Source organism: Leguminivora glycinivorella, chromosome 9 (genome assembly GCF_023078275.1).
Source record: "Leguminivora glycinivorella isolate SPB_JAAS2020 chromosome 9, LegGlyc_1.1, whole genome shotgun sequence".
Classification (NCBI taxonomy): Eukaryota; Metazoa; Arthropoda; class Insecta; order Lepidoptera; family Tortricidae; genus Leguminivora; species Leguminivora glycinivorella.
The window spans coordinates 25,415,901-25,433,393 of record NC_062979.1 but is presented as its reverse complement, the minus strand read 5'-3'; the positions used below and the strand labels follow the sequence as shown (position 1 = coordinate 25,433,393).

General features: G+C 37.9%; 1 protein-coding gene and 2 long non-coding RNA genes across 4 annotated transcripts in view; 1 reads left to right on the top strand and 2 right to left on the bottom strand.

The window, feature by feature from the left end:
• LOC125229418 (organic cation transporter protein-like) overlaps positions 1-17,493 on the top strand; it is a 40,400-nt gene that overhangs the window by 2,134 nt on the left and 20,773 nt on the right. The gene's annotated exons all lie outside the window — the stretch shown is intronic.
• LOC125229420 lies at positions 9,173-12,971 on the bottom strand. 2 transcript variants are annotated; one of them, XR_007177401.1, is made up of 4 exons: positions 12,873-12,970; positions 10,762-10,951; positions 10,067-10,227; positions 9,173-9,644 (listed from the first exon to the last, which is right to left on the bottom strand). It is a non-coding gene; the product is annotated as an uncharacterized LOC125229420 (long non-coding RNA). The 2 variants fall into 2 exon arrangements; XR_007177402.1 differs by lacking the exon at positions 10,762-10,951 and having other exon boundaries at positions 12,873-12,971.
• LOC125229419 lies at positions 12,970-15,855 on the bottom strand. The gene is made up of 6 exons (XR_007177400.1): positions 15,227-15,855; positions 15,066-15,149; positions 14,083-14,277; positions 13,794-13,847; positions 13,390-13,458; positions 12,970-13,006 (listed from the first exon to the last, which is right to left on the bottom strand). It is a non-coding gene; the product is annotated as an uncharacterized LOC125229419 (long non-coding RNA).

Genomic DNA, 17,493 nt, shown 5'->3' with positions numbered 1-17,493 from the left:
AAAAGATATCCCTAAAAGAAATGCTATTGATGAAAGATACAGGTCATACAGGCGGGCAAGAGGTCAGCAGTGTCATGTTGTCAGCAGTAGGTTGTGTCGCATATGATAGTCCCGCGATAACCTCCCTGCCTGGTGTCGCGATGGTGTGAACGAGTCAACAGTCAGCGGGTCGAGCCGCGCGCGCGCCTTATCTCGCACCCATGCCCGCCTGTTATGATGTTGATATTACAAGTGTTAGATGAACGCGGCACGTGGGATGATGTGCTCGATAGTAAAATTGTGCGTAGAACTGATTAAAACACTTTGGATAGGATAGGTAGGTACCTAATAAAAAGAGGATACTTATTTAAAAACAACTCATAGAAGTACCCTACCGGCTCCGGTTTACCTAACATAAAAACCCGTCAAAAATTTGGCGAACAGTTCCATGAAGAAACGTCTCTCAATTAATTGGTAAACAAAATGGTGGGGATGTATATTTTATGGTGCTCACACACTGGGATATTCTAAATGTTATTGTATAACATGGTTTGACTGGGACAATCGCGCATCTGTGTGGGAGCACCATTACATGAGAACAACGCGTTGCGTTAACACACAAGATGATAAATAGCATTTATTTATTTCAGAAGAATTATCTATGTGACCCGATTATTCTGAAAGTAGGTGCGCCTAAAATCTCAAACGACGTATACTTAATCTCGCCTGTAACCACGCGGACGAAATCAAGAACTAGTTTTTCAAAAGTTTAATGACCTACTGTGTCGACGATCTACGCACGAAATAAAAAACATAGTATTGCAATCAGTGTCAGCCCAGGAATAGAATGAGTGATACACATTGGGAATCAGGAAGTACACGGAGTCCCCTGACCTACTAACTACTAACTCCACCTCCCACGTCATTCCTCGGACGCTGTAGACGCTGACTCAGATGAGTATTGCCATTAATATACTGGTACAGAATCAGATTATGGCTATAATGGTACAAGTACGAGTACGACTGAGGTTCAAACACTTTTTCTTATTCCGGTCCAACTTTATTTTATGGTTCCGGTATATATTTAAACTAAAACATCCGTAGAAGAGAACGATCACAGCGAAATGACCAAGCAACCCACCTTGTAACCTACCTCTATTGTACTTTTGCAAGACAACCGCTGTTGCTTTTTACTTTAGGTCTAGGTAGACCAGTCGCATACCTAATCGCTTTCTCTGATCGACAATTAATGCTCCCCACAAGATCCAAAATTTGCACAATAAATACTGTAAAATGGTGGATCAATGTCCCAAATTAGGTATTTCAGAAACGGTTTAACTTTGTATAGGTGAGTGTTTCACGGGAGTATATCAAGAAGTCAAAGTTCAAGGATAAGTTCCAATGATTACAAACACACTGATACTGAATAGATACTCGTAGACGCAGATGCGGATAGAAGTCAAGTCCAGAGTGGCTGGAATGTTCCCAGCGAGATAATTAGGTATCTTTACGTTTCTCGAGCTCAGATTGTTGGTAAACAGTAACACTAATCAATAATTTGAACTAATCAGTTCAACTGTGTTAATGTTTTGCTTTCGTCGCGCCAACAAAAGTAAATAATCAGTAACTAACAGTATTTAGATTACCTTTAAACATAATCTAACAACGTAATTATGCAGACAATGACTAATGACCGCTCGCGTTTTGACGTGAAACGTTAGGTGAACGTCTTTAAAAACCCGTAGTAGAGTGACCGGACCGAAAACCAGGTGTAACGAAAAGTGTTATGGCGCGGTGGCTTATATCTCTGTAACTGTAATACCTACATAGACAATTTTAATATCAATATATAGAGGAAAGTAGCCATTACTCGAACATATATAATTTGCTGATACAGATGGCGCCACTTTTGCGGTAAAAGCGTTCCATTTGGGCCAAAAATGACGTTTTTTGTAGTGTTTGTTTAGCAAGTACTCACAAAAATTGTATTGTGCTGTACCACAAAATGGTATTATTAGATAGATCTAGTGCTAAATTATCAAAATATTATAAAAGACTAACATATTTATTTATGACCAGCTGGAAAAATTCAATAATGTGGCATTTTTTACAAAAATTTGGTGCTAGTTCATATTTGAGGACATCGTATGCAAAAATTAAAGCATAAAACTGTCAAAAATTACTTAAAAAACTAAGATTAACTAATAAGGATTAAAATAAATATACATTATCCATAGCAAAACTTATTCATCTTATGAAATAATGCATTAGAAACTATAGCGGCGGCAACGGCTGGCAATGTACTGAAACTTTTTGGCAATCGTGACTCTTTCGATTCGTTTGAGGCAATCATATTTATTTATTTATTATTTATTATTGTTCGGAGAACCAACAGCTATTAATACAGAAAGGTTAACTTAATTAGGTTACAAAAAGCCAATTACAGGTTCCCACCAATAGTAACATACTGGGAGTTATTAGGTGGTTTACACTATCACATTGCAATACTAAGCAACCTACTTAATCTAACTAGATTTTAAACAAAACAAAACAAAAAATAACATGCTTAAATGACACACTCGCTTTAAAAAACTACAGTCATCGGGTAGGGCAAGCTCACTCAAAGCTATTGTTCACTAGATTACGCCGCACAGATTGGATATGCTAAAATTAAAACATAAAACCGTCAAAAATTACTAAAAATACTAAGACTAACTAATAAAGATTACAATAAATATACATTTTCTATAGTAAAACATATTCATCTCCTCAAATATGCATTAGAATGTATAGCGCCGCCGTCGCATATAACATACCGAAGCTATCTTGTCTCTTCCGAATCTTCCGATTCGTTTAAGGCCATTGTATGCAAAAATTTAAGCGTATAACTGTAAAAAATTACTTAAAATAAGACTGACTTAGAAGAATGTATGGCACCGGCGGCCGCATATAACATACCGAAGCAATCTTGTCTCTTTCGATTCGTTTAAGGCCATCGTATGCAAAATTTCAAACATTAAAGTGTAATACTTTTATTATGAAGATCAAGCAATAATGATTCATTGTAGTTCAAATTCAGTAATAATAATAATAAATATTTGGCGTAGGGATGTGATTGGCGTAGGGATGTGACGACCCCATCGCCCATTGGTTTTACCAGTGCAATCAGTCAACGCAGGGCAGCTTGTGGCGAGCTGTTGGGGAACAGCGACCCCACGTACCCGAGTGCTCCTGGGGAGTTCTGTTACCCGTAAGGCGGGTGGGTGGGACAGGACTCTCTACCTCTGGCTTGCCTTGGCTGGCCGTCCAGAGTGGGGTCGTTAGGGCTACATGCCCCAGGGGTGGAAGTGAAAATTTGCATAAGACGCGAGTTGGTACAGTGGCTTAACGGCCACTGGGCAGAAAGCGGTGTACACCTCTCGACACCCTTGAGTTCTCACACCGGTGTTGCCCTTGAGCCATCTTGGATGTCGCTTTTTGTGGGGGCCCATCTTGTGGGGACGAGTCACCGTCTGCCGGAAATAAAATTGGATACCGTTTTATTAGGCAGGCGTCCGGTTTTTTATCCATAGCCCAGTATTTAGTCCATCACTTTCATCAAAATAGACCAGTTCATTTTAGATTCCATTAACTCTCAAATAGTCCTTACACCCTGGCGGGTGTTGCCTCTGCGTGTGTCCCATGATACGGGCAAGGGCAACATCCGCTCGGTGTACCCCTTACATTTCATTAAAGTGTCGAAAGGGCCTCTACGCGTTGGCTTCGGCCCCGCGCACGCCTCCCAAAGGTCCGGAACACCATTGTTCCGTGATGGGAAAGACATAATAATAAATAAATAAAACGTTTATTCAGAACGTAAAGCTTAACCCTATTACATATCTTCTGCCAAACCACTTTGTGGTTTGTTGGCAGACGAGGCTCCCATACACTTATCAAGCTAAAATACCTCGTAGTTTTTAGATATATGTATAATAATTATATATATATATATATATATAAGTTTTTGCTATGCATACACACACACCCCAGGTAGCATTTATACGTCTTTATGACGTCCGTTTACGGTACTGCTCGACGTAAGAGACGTCATTTCTTGACGTCGGGGGGTCCCAGCAGATGACGTCAATTTGTCACAGCCTCAAGACGTCAGTTTACAGACCTAAGAGAGACGTCATATACCGACTTCATGGGGACGTCACTGGGACGTACATTAGGGCAGCCACTGACGTTGGAGTGACGTCATATACTAAGTTCATGAGGACGTTACACGGACGTACATATTAAGGCAGCCATGACGTTGGAGTGACGTCATATACTGACTTCATAGGGACGTTACTGACGTTGGAGAGACGTCATATACTAAGTTCATGAGGACGTTACACGGACGTACATATTAAGGCAGCCAAGACGTTGGAGTGACGTCATATACTGACTTCATAGGGACGTTACTAGGCCGTACATATTAGGGCAGCCACTGACGTTGGAGAGACGTCATATACTAAGTTCATGAGGACGTTACACGGACGTACATATTAAGGCAGCCAAGACGTTGGAGTGACGTCATATACTGACTTCATAGGGACGTTCCTAGGCCGTACATATTAGGGCAGCCACTGACGTTGGAGAGACGTCATATACTAAGTTCATGAGGACGTTACACGGACGTACATATTAAGGCAGCCAAGACGTTGGAGTGACGTCATATACTGACTTCATAGGGACGTTACTAGGCCGTACATATTAGGGCAGCCACTGACGTTGGAGAGACGTCATATACTAAGTTCATGAGGACGTTACACGGACGTACATATTAGGGCAGCCACTGACGTCGGAGTGACGTCATATACTGAATTCATAGGGACGTTACTGGGCCGAAAATATTAGGGCGGCCGCTTTTTAACCTTTTGAACACCAGACGACGAAGAAATATGCCGTTGCCCTGATGTCACGCTATCGCATTTTTTGTTGAGCGCAATTGAACTTTGCGGAATCCCCGTAGGTGTCTATTACATTAACAAAGCTGACGTCCTTAGCCGTCGTTGGCGTCCACAGCACGATTTTCCGACGTAAGTCATAACCGTCTTTGGCGGTCAAAAGGTTAAGTAAGTTATGTTAAGAGCAAAAATGTGATTTGTTTTGGATACTAAATAAAACCAATGACTTTTTAAATTTGTTTTTATTACACTGTAAAAACCGAATTTACTCATACAAAGTACACAACATATGTTTAAACATAAACTAATTACTAACTACGAAAAAATCTGCCTAAATTACTGACTTTTGTGTGTATTAAGAACCTAGCTCTTGTCGGTAGCTTTTAAAAGTACATTGGGCCTGGATGTCTGTAGGATGTCTATTAATTATATTTGTCCTCTTAAGAGAACATTTAAGTACTTACTCGTAATCATATTTTTAATTTTTATTCAGTGTTAACAGACATGTATTAACCTCGAAAGTCCTGCGCTTTTGTAACACCTGTACTGTAGTCATATTTACCGGTTGTACTATACCAAGTACGAACCACGAATAGTGCATCAGACCGAGACAAATAGATGTCGTTATTACAGATTTATTTAATGTGAAGTCTTGTTGTCTTTGGGTGAATCAACTTTTTCTTGCTTTTTGCAAGAATTGCCCATACTTATTATTAGCTCTACTTTTGTGAGTTTTAACCTGGCCATCGTGAATAAAGATCCTTATTTTTATTTTACATTAAGGGAATAATAAAAAAAAAACATTTACAATTAAATCTATATGTGACTCAGTGGAAGAGACACTTTTTTCATACAAAAGTGAGGGACAGCAATGTCCACTGGGTCACTGCTATATAATATATAGCAGTATAAACTAATTACACTAAATACAAATTAAATTTTCTGACCACATGTAGTCGAAGTATGCGTAATTTTGCTGGCAAAGAAAAGTTGATTCACCCCTTTATATTTTTAGTAGACCGGCCAGCGAAAGAAATCTTCTAAGAATCGATTTTCGCTCATGTTGTTTCGGATATGGTGAATATGATATCGATGTATTCAGTGTAATGCCCTGAACACAAATATATAAGATGACAAGCGCGAAAGTGGTGGGAGTAGTTGCTGTGACGTCATAAATTCGGCAGTAACTGTGGATTGTACAATTTTTAAACGTATTCTAATAATTTGTTAGACCAAGTATTGAAAATGTTACAGTATGTCATATATTTGTGATCTACTCAAAGACCTTTCATTGGGGGCCCCACATGTTATGTTTAAAAGAAAAAAGTTTGTACTGTCGACTTTAGTCACAGCAACTACCCCAACCACTTTCGCGCTTGTCATCTCATATATTTGTGTTCAGGGCATTATACTGAATACCTCGATACTATATTCATCCATATCCGAGACGACATGAGCGAAAATCAATTTTTAGTGAGCGTCAGGACCCCTGGACCACTACAGATATTTGATTTTTAGTACATACTAAAATTTAGTACCTATTTGATACTATTTGGTACCTGAGTACATATATTTGGTACCTCCAGTGATATCGAAAAATCGAGCGAATAAAGTGGCCAGACATTCTGACGTCAGGATGTCTGGACCATTTTTGGTTTTACATAGTTCTAGACAACACTACTAATTGATATCTTAGTCAATATTTACTACCTATTTGGTACCTGTCAATATATTTTTTTCAAATTTTTTTGGCGTACCAGAAAAAAGTTATGATGGAATTTAAAGTTGAAAACTAGTGTAATTACACTAATTACTTTTATATTTCGTTCGACTATATTAATGCCACTAGTCAGTAGAGATGATGTGCGAGTGCCTAAAAATAAATTCCTATTTAAGTTGACGCGCAGGAGGGCAGGCGGATTTGCATCTATTCTTTTGACTGGCGCTACATACTTCAACGGCACGGCCGGGCTCACAACTTTAAATTCCGTCATAACTTTTTTCTGATACGCCAAAAAAATTTGAAAAAAATATATTGACAGGTACCAAATAGGTAGTAAATATTGACTAAGATATCAATTAGTAGTGTTGTCTAGAACTATGTAAACCAAAAATGGTCCAGACATCCTGACGTCAGAATGTCTAAATAGTATCAAATAGGTCCAAGGTACCAAATAGTATCAAATAGGTACTAAATTTTAGTATGTACTAAACATCAAATATCTGTAGTGGTCCAGGGGTCCTAACGCTCACGATTTTTAGAAGACTTTTCTTTCGCTGACTGGTCTCCTAAAAATATAAAGACAACAAGACTTCACATCAAAAAAATCTGTAATAACGACATCTATTTGTCTCGGTCTGATGCACTATTCGTGGTTCGTACTTGGTATAGTACAACCGGCAGATATGACTTCAGTACAGGTGTTGCAAAAGCACAGGACTTTCGAGGTTAATACATGTCTGTTAAAACTGAATAAAGATAAAAATATGATTACGAGTAAGTACTTAAATGTTCTCCTAAGAGGACAAATATAATTAATAGACATCATCTAATTTAAAAAGAAGCTTAGGAAATATATTGGAACGGAACGCATTTTGTCAGTTTGATTTGATTGAAGTAACGAAGTCAAGTCATTCAAGTGACGCTGTTTACCCTCCTTTTTCGTTTGGCGCCTGTTGTGTCGTACGCGTCCTCCGTGATTGTGCTCTATGTGATTAATAATAACACCTATTCGTTTCATCGAAAACATGTACTCACATCATGTACATTATGTGGTATTTGATATTGAGTGGCCCAATGTTTTAACTCTGTTTTGAAATCATCTTCTTTTATAGACTTAACAGAATCTGAATCAGATAGTAAATGCTCATTATCACTAGTAATGATATGATTATCGTGAGAAATGTCATGTTCTATCAATAAACCGGAATTATTTCTAGATAGTCCGAGTTCTTAACCAGATGTACAGTCCGGTCTGGCAGAAAGCATGAAACTTGGCATGTATATAGCTTATAGGTTTATAAGAAAATATGGAAGTAGAAACACGCTGAGGTGTCAATGTTTCCCCTCTTTCCCCCAACTTTTGTATCCCTGATTTCAGTTTTTTAATATTTCCATGAAAACCGTGAAAGCTATCATCACGATGTCTAGGAGAAGTATATTCTTCATAAAATTCTCTACAATATTGTCTATGGAAGTATAAAGCTAGAACTTATAATTTTCAAACTATGCTCATTTTCCCTAACGATATTTCTCTTTGGTGACCTGAACGATAAGTAAGACTAGCGACTTTGCTCTTTTACCTGTGGCGATGTTGCTTCACAAAATTGTTCTTTGGGTCAAACTGATCCGGTTTTGCTCAATAGTTAAGAAATCGCACGTCACTACCCCCACAAAGACAAGGGGAAAGGGCCGGTTTCCTCGGTGAAAACTATGCATTACATCTTTTTGCTCTTAGCGACTAGGGCAAATCGTATATCATTTTCGTGTAATATAGGGACGAGTTAATCATTTCTGAAAAAATCGTTGCACCTTTTCATACAAAAATAACGATTTTATAGCAAAATAATGAATTTCGATGTATTTCAATAAGTATGGAAGTTATGGCATTTACAGTTACAATGCGGTAATTATCAACAAATAAAACATAGGACAGATTAGCCAATAACCCAGTTCTGATGATGGAATCGTGGAGAGGTCGAGGGAACTCCTCAAATATTAAAGGCATAAGATATAGTGATTTTTGTGTTTCTATAAGAACAGCATGCATTTACGTTGAGAACATTGACAAATCGTTATTTTTGTATGATAAGGTGCAACGATTTTTTTCAGAAATGATTAACTCGTCCTTATATTACACGAAAATGATATACGATTTGCCCTAGTCACTAAGAGCAAAAAGATGTAATGCATAGTTTTCACCGAGGATTACGGCCCTTTCCCCTTGTCTTTGTGGGGGTAGTGACGTGCGATTTCATGACTATTGAGCAAAATCGGATCAGTTTGACCCAAGGAACAATTTTGTGAAGCAACATCGCCACAGGTAAAAGAGCAAAGTCGCTAGTCTTGCTTATCGTTCAGGGCACCAAAGAGAAATATCGTTAGGGGAAAATGAGCATAGTTTGAAAATTATAAGTTCTAGCTTTATACTTCCAAAGACAATATTGTGGAGAATTTTATGAAGAATATACTTCTCCTAGACATCGTGATGATAGCTTTCACGGTTTTCATGGAAATATTAAAAAACTGAAATCAGGGATACAAAAGTTGGGGGAAAGAGGGGAAACATTGACACCTCGGCGTGTTTCTACTTCCATATTTTCTTATAAACCTATAAGCTATATACATGCCAAGTTTCATGCTTTCTGCCAGCAGGGACTGTACTCTCATACTTATTAGCCGTTAAGAACTCGGACTAAGAACCTTGGAATACAATTTCAGATTGAGAATTATTATATGAAGTACATGGCAAATTAACTAAGGAAGAGGATGCACTTACAGTTGTAGTACTCTTTTTTAAATTTGAAATTACATTTAACTGTGCTTCTTTGGCTCTTCTCAATAACTGACGTTGGCCAACTATGGCTTTTCTCGAATATTTTATTTTCTCTGCCATGTTTATTGTTGTTTATTAATCTTCTTCAATCTTTCGGGGGCATGTTTTAGCCAAATTTTAATGGAATCTTCTACGTCTTTAGCTGTAGACCCAGATGTAGTGGTGACAACTCCTTCTATAAAGATAAAGATATAATACATTTGTTAATGTTATAACATTACTACTGAATGGCAACCTAATAATTCAAATCAAGGATCCGGCAGACCCCGCCGACAGTGGCGAGGCGAGTTTGACTCCTTTCTAAAAGTACGGCCAGAGACTGCTCAAGATAGGGAACAATGGAAAAAGTGGGACGGGTCCTTTGCCCAGCAGTGGGACACTATAGGCTCGCAATAAAAAAAAATATAACTATTTATGCAAACTAATAAGTTTTTACTTCATCTCCAGATTCTCCAGCATACAGATTGCTTTTTTTACAACTAACCATATTGTACGAGGTAATTAGGTAGGTCATATTGAACAACTTTTTCTATGGGACGTGGACCAACCCCAAAATCCTAAAAAAATTTACCACAAGTTATGAAACAGCCAACTTACCCACGATACAATCTCGCAGGCGCAGTTGGCAGAAAGGCTTTTTGTTCGATCTCTTTCCATAAAAGTTGTACTGTTGAGCCAGCTGGTCAGTGAAACAAAATTTCATTAGCCGAGACACTGCTCGCAATATCCCTGCCTCCAATAGTTCTCATGTATGAATCCTGTAACAAACAAAATAATGTATAATTGAAAAATAGCAAATAAAAATTATTGTTGGTCAGACTAATTTAGTACATACATACATATAATCACGCCTGTTTCCCAGAGGGGTAGGCAGATATCACGGATTTCCATTTACTACGATCCTGACAAACCACTAATTGAGTGAAGATTATAGCAATATGTGAAATACATTTTTTAGCCGAGTTTAGACGTGCAAGTTATAAGAGATGCAGATATTTGCCAGTTTTGCCACCCACTCTTACCTATAGTTGCATCTCAAAACTTGCAGCAATAACTTGCTGGTCTAAACTCAGCTTTACAAATGTTGTATTACTACTAAATAAATAAATAAATTGCACCCTCTTTTTCAAGATGTTCCTTCCTTCTTCCTATGAATGTAATAAGCTGTCTGAATGAGATAGCTTTGAAGCTACAAGGCCGCCTATTGGTGCAAATATTCTCCATTTATCTTTTTTCTGTAAATCTTATTATATGGTGTTCAATAAAGAGTTATTGTAGGTATTGTAACTTACCAAATTGTCATAATTTTCTTTTTTCTCTATTAATAATTCAGTTGTAGTTAATTCATCGGCATTTTGAATTGGGAATTTGAATTCCGGTTTTAGGCTACCTTTCGATGTGCCTGCATGTTTTAACAGACTTATTATTTGATCATTTTGAGTTTTGATACATGTCAACATTACAGCACTTTTGTTTGGTATCCTAAAAAATAAATATAAAATAAAAACAGTGTAAGTGCAAAGTGGTCAAATATATCGGAACAAGACTTGAGAGCGTGTACATTGGCCGCTGCGATATAGATACATGTTATGCCGACTGTACACACTCGCCGAGACAATAGTAGGGGGAAATTAGCTAAAATTACGGCATAATTAATGGAAGGTTTTTTTTTAATTGAAATATGTACGTTATAGACCGAAATTATTTTTCATCAACCCTCCCCACTCCTCCCTCCTCTGCGTCACCCCTCTACCCTTCCTTAAAGTGCCGAAAATGCGGTTTTTCTCGATTTCTGACAAAACTGTTGAAGATACAGAAAAAGCGCGTAGGAACGAAGTAATCCTTAATAAATTTACTACAAATCATTCATTAACACTTTGGTTCTAGCATTTATAGTTTACGCGTGATCCGTCACGAAAGTTGGTCCTTTGCTGCAATTTTCTTTACTAAATGTTAAGTTTTCGCCCAAAATGCATACGAAATCGTCGAAATTTGTTTGATATAACTAAAATATTGTAACTCATGACTAAAATAAAATTAAGGGGAAAAAATCACTACCATGGGTGGAATTTCCAATATTTCTTGGAATTCCAGTAACTATTTAAGACGTAATATTTTCACGGTAGTAGTCGCTAGGAGTACCATTGATCTATATAGTATATCTATGACTGGGGATGAGCTTTTGGTAGCTGTTGGTAGAGCCCTGGAGTATCAATCCAGTAGCCGTGAGTTCAAGTCCCACCCATGGTAGTGATTTTTCCCCCTGAAATTCATTTTCAGTTTATAATATTTTAGTAATATTAAACAGATTTCGTAAGCAATTTGGAAGAAAACTTAACATTCACTGAAGAAAATTGCAGCAAAGGACCAACTTTCGTGATGGATCACGCGAAACCTATAAGTGCTAGAACCAAAGTGTCAATAAACGATTTGTAGTAAATTTATCAAGGATTACTTTCTTCCTACACGCTTTTTCTGTATCTACAACGGTTTTGTCAGAAATCGTGAAAAACCGCATTTTCGGCTATTTAAGGGGGTGAAGAGGGGTGACGCGGATGGGGAGGGTTGATGAAAAATAACTTCGGCCTGTAATGTACATATCTCAATCAAAAAAAAATCTTCCATTAATTATGCCAACATTTTCATACATAACTTTCCAGAAGCAACGGACTACAACGCGAGATGGGCACGCCATTTCAGTCATCAATTCTAATATTATAAATGCGAAAGGAACTCAGTCTATCTGTTAGCATTTGACGGCCTCCTAGCCTACGCCTAGTTGGTAGTGCAACTGCTTACATAGCAGGAGATTCTGGGGTCGAACCCCGGTAAGGGCATATATTTGTGCGTTTATCACAGATATTTGTTCTTGAGTAATAGATGTTTCTATGTATACAGTATACCATTGGACAAAGCCTTAAATCCACATAGGGTTATTTCTCAGAAGTGCTCTAACGCCATTATTTTTTAATTCATAAAAAGATTTTTCCAATAACTGACACAACAACAATAATCATACTGTATTAGTAGTTATTTGTTATACAAGGGGGCAAAGTTGTATTTTAATGCCGAGTGTGGAATTGGAAAACGAGCAAGTGAAAGGATTCTATAGTTGAACCACGAGCGAAGCGAGTGGTTCGAGAATTGAACTTGCGAGTTTTTTAAAACACGAGTCAACCTATAAAGGTTCCTAGTTGACTACGGAACCCTAAAAAGTACTACATCATAGTCATCCTGTCACTGCAATGTCACAGTTTCGTTTTCTTTCAACCCCTTATTTGCCAAGAGTGGCACTGCAGCTTTAGTAGTTTCATGTGTTCTGCCTACCCCTTTATGGGATACAGGCGTGATTGTATGTATGTATGTATGTATGTATCATAGTCATATATAGTATATTACCTACCTGTTAATCCCTGAACTCTCGATGGCGTTGCTGCTGGCTCGTCGCTGCCGATATTCGACGGTTGTTCATATCGGCACCGGGGACTAACTTGGCGTGCAAGGGAGTTAACCGTCCGTCGCCGTCTTCTGCCAAATCTGACAACATACAAATATAATAAGTTTTTGGCAAAAAAATATATTTTTGGTACAAGCTCTTATCGCTGCATGACTGCACTTTTCTTACGACAGACAACTAATACTCATCGAGACAATTCTAAGAAAAACCATTTTATGACGCTATGATCCTTGGAATTTACATACAGGTCGACCTAATATAAAAGCTTGTTACTATAAAAATAAAAGCGGAAATTTTTTAGTACCTACCTATTAATAAATAAAGATGAATCCAACAAAAAGTCATCCTTGCTGTTTACAGCAGCCTAGCAGGGAACACAGTAATGAACACCACACACACACATACATGATGATGAAAGTTAAAGCGCCGCATGGGTTAAAATATATAAACATGGATATCTTACCTTGCAGTCTGTTGTCACTGTTTGTCAAGATGGGAAGCTCATCTGCTACAGTCAGTAATGAGAGGGTTCCTGTTGGCAAAAAACATTTAATTTAATATGAATTATATTTACACCCCCAGGTTAGCAATTTATTTAAACTCTAAAGTTGGCCTTAGTATGTAATACATTATAATTTATAATTAGTATAATTACAGGGTTTGACAAAAATGACTATTCACTTGTAAGCCGTTAATCAGGTATTTTGCGTGCCTGAAGAATCTATTTTATTATAGGTCAAAGGTTACCTTGCCCAATTACCTTTTTAAATGTTATGCATTTTTATGAAGCCCTACCCAAATCTAAACTTTACCAGGTAAGAGTATAATATGTGTTTATCTATTATTTATTAATTATAATTTACTTACTTTCTGCTATTGAAGCGGTTTCTTGGGCAATGTTTGGCTGAGCTTGACGACTATCTGCACAAAACATAACATATAATTTTTGAAATTAGGTACTTCGGAATTACATCATTAATATCAACTAAATTACTACATATTCATAACAGCACGGGAAGCATGGTTGCGCGATAGACGATAAAATAGCAGGCCGTCCCTATCACACTATTTGTAAGTGCGATAGGGACGGCCTGATATTTTATCGTCTATCGCGCGACCATGCTTCCCGTGCAGGTGTTTTGAATATAAAACCCACCTCCATAATCTCCTTCATTGTCAGCAGCTTGAAGTGGTTGTTTATTTCTTTTTCACTGTTCATCTTCGTCACTGCTGCTAGAAACATATCTTTTTTGCATTTTACGTTTAAGACTTGGTTCTGTTTCGGCTTCAGTCTGTAAGTCTGATGTATCCTCAACCAGTTTCAGTATTTTTTTTGCTTTCTCTAGGTCATCTTTAGGTACATGCAAATAAAAAAATACACACAATATGCAAAAATAATAAATTAACACAAAATAATGCATCCCCTAGTAAACAAGGTTATTAAGTAAACATATAGGATGGACTTGCATTAGTAGGAATAATCTGAAATTGTACGGTCAACCAATTTAATTAGTAGGTCACTTTGAATCTTTGCAGGATTCTTTAAAATGGAAACAGCTTTTACAACTTTTATGGAAGAAGCTTTTACACAGAAGGGGTCTACAGAAGAAAATCAATAATGATTAAAAAACAAATAATCGAAAAGGAAAATCTTTTATGTAGAATAATAAAACTTAAATAAATAAATATTATACGTTAGAATAGCTAGCTCAGTCTATTACTAAAAACAAACACAAATACCTAACTTTAGAGCATATGGGTGAGTCAGTGATTCTGGTACTAGAAGACCGGGTAAAGGGTAAATTTATTAATTAAAAAATGATAATTTATGTTGGGCTCCTTTTAAAAATACTAAAACGAGGCACGCCTTGGCCGAGGCAGACCTTGACCTTGGTGACATGTAACAGAATTTAGGGGAGGTGGAAGCTGCAGCTACAGGAATGGAAGCTCTTCCATCCCAGTCGCCACAGCCTCCTGTCCACCGGTTCAGGCTCGGGAAGCATCAGCTCCGCGCTACCTTTGAACGTAACCTCCAAATCGAAGAACCCTGAAATAGGTTTTAAAAGAAACAATGACCCTGAGGCTTTTACCAACCCTTGGCGAGGGTTAAAATCATGGGCGTACAAATGTGAAACATACCCAACGCAGAAAAGAAGCCGGCTTGTAGTTCCGTGCATTCATGTCAATGGAAGGGGTCCTCAAGTCATTTTATGAAAATAATGTCTGAAAATAATGGACACAAGAATTAGCACTGAACGTATTACAACAAATTTTATTCGAAGATGGGAGAAAATACTTACGATTATACGAAATAGGTACTCGCGATTTCAAATTAGCATGGCTCGATCACTGGCCCTTAAAGAATTTCTCTCTATTCAATATGGCAGCCTCGTGGACCTTCGCCAATGACAAGTGTATTACATAGATATAAAAAAACACCGATGTGTGCATGGATTAGGCCTTCAAGTTGCACTGGAGGATAGCTGGAGCAGCAGTACAAAGCATGATGGCGGCCGGGACCACGAACTGCCGAGTGATGTCCGTAGAATTTGATATTCGCATCTCCTTGGCGTAAACCACTGGTTGTTCACTAATGATACGGTTCCGCCGTCTTTTTCAGTAAATTTTATCACCGAGTACATGTTTTCGCTTTTCCATGAAACGAATAGGTGTTATTATTAATCACATAGAGCACAATCACGGAGGACGCGTACGACACAACAGGCGCCAAACGAAAAAGGAGGGAAAAACAGTGTCACTTGAAGTGACATTTCGTTACTTCCAGGGAGAGTAGAGATAAGGAGGAAAGTCTGTCGAAGTAGAACAGTCGCAAAAATGACCGGCTGAGGCATTGTAATTGCAGTTATAAATCTCTCCGCTTGGAGCGCATGTCTCGCTCAATGATCAGCGATGTGAGATGACATTAGACGTTCTTTTCTATAGGCTGATTTCGTCAGACTGAGCAAGTCAAGGTAATAGTGCGCTGGCTTCGTACGCAGATGTTCTCGGGTTCGATTCTGACAGCGATCTTTTTAGGGTTCCGTAGTCAACTAGGAACCCTTATAGTTTCGCCATGTGTGTCTGTCTGTCGTCCGTCCGTCCGTCCGTCCGTCCGTCCGTCCGTCCGTCCGTCCGTCCGTCCGTCCGTCCGTCCGTCCGCGTATAATCTCAGTAACCGTTAGCACTATAAAGCTGAAATTTGGTACCAATATGTATATCAATCACGCCAACAAAGTGCAAAAATAAAAAAATGGAAAAAAATGTTTTATTAGGGTAACCCCCTACATGTAAAGAGGGGGCTGATATTTTTTTCATTCCAACCCCAACGTGTGATATATTGTTGGATAGGTATTTAAAAATGAATAAGGGTTTACTACGATCGTTTTTAAATAATATTAATATTTTCGGAAATAATCGCTCTTAAAGGAAAAAAAGTGCGTCCTCCCCCCCCTCTAACTTTTGAACCATATGTTTAAAAAATATGAAAAAAATCACAAAAATAGAACTTTATAAAGACTTTCTAGGAAAATTGTTTTGAACTTGATAGGTTCAGTAGTTTTTGAGAAAAATACGGAAAACTACGGAACCCTACACTGAGCGTGGCCCGACACGGCCTCGGCCGGTTTTTACTTTTTGTTTTTTTTTATGCATTAATTTTCTTTTTTGTATTTTATTTGTGTTTATTTATTGTTTTATTCATAGAAATGTTAACTTAAGCCCTTTAAGATTCTTCGGTAATGTTGTAAGCCTTGCGAATGAAATTTCGAAAAGTTATAACAAAACAAAATATTTTTGGACATTAAAAAAATAAAATAATTCAAGAAAAAAATAGTAGAAAAAAATAAAAAACCGGCCAAGAGCGTGTCGGGCCACGCTCAGTGTAGGGTTCCGTAGTTTTCCGTATTTTTCTCAAAAACTACTAAACCGATCAAGTGCAAAACTATTTTCCTAGAAAGTCTTTATAAAGTTCTACTTTTGTGATTTTTTTCATATTTTTTAAACATATGGTTCAAAAGTTAGAGGGGGGGGGGACGCACTTTTTTTTTCCTTTAAGAGCGATTATTTCCGAAAATATTAATATTATCAAAAAACGATCGTAGTAAACCCTTATTCATTTTTAAATACCTATCCAACAATATATCACACGTTGGGGTTGGCATGAAAAAAATATCAGCCCCCACTTTACATGTAGGGGGGGGGGGGTACCCTAAGAAAACATTTTTTTCCATTTTTTATTTTTGCACTTTGTTGGCGTGATTGATATACATATTGGTACCAAATTTCAGATTTCTAGTACTAACGGTTACTGAGATTATCCGCGGACGGACGGACGGACGGACGGACAGACAGACAGACATGGCGAAACTATAAGGGTTCCTAGTTGACTACGGAACCCTAAAAAGGTCTCATCAGGATTTGAACCCGGGACCTCTTGTTCTGTAGGCGGGGTCACTACCGAGAAGGCAAAGAGATTGTCAAACCCTTATGCAGCAGCGATTGCAGCGCCAACTATCTTTTCTTTTATATGTGCACTTCTGATACTTAAGGCTGGGCGCACACGGAGGCG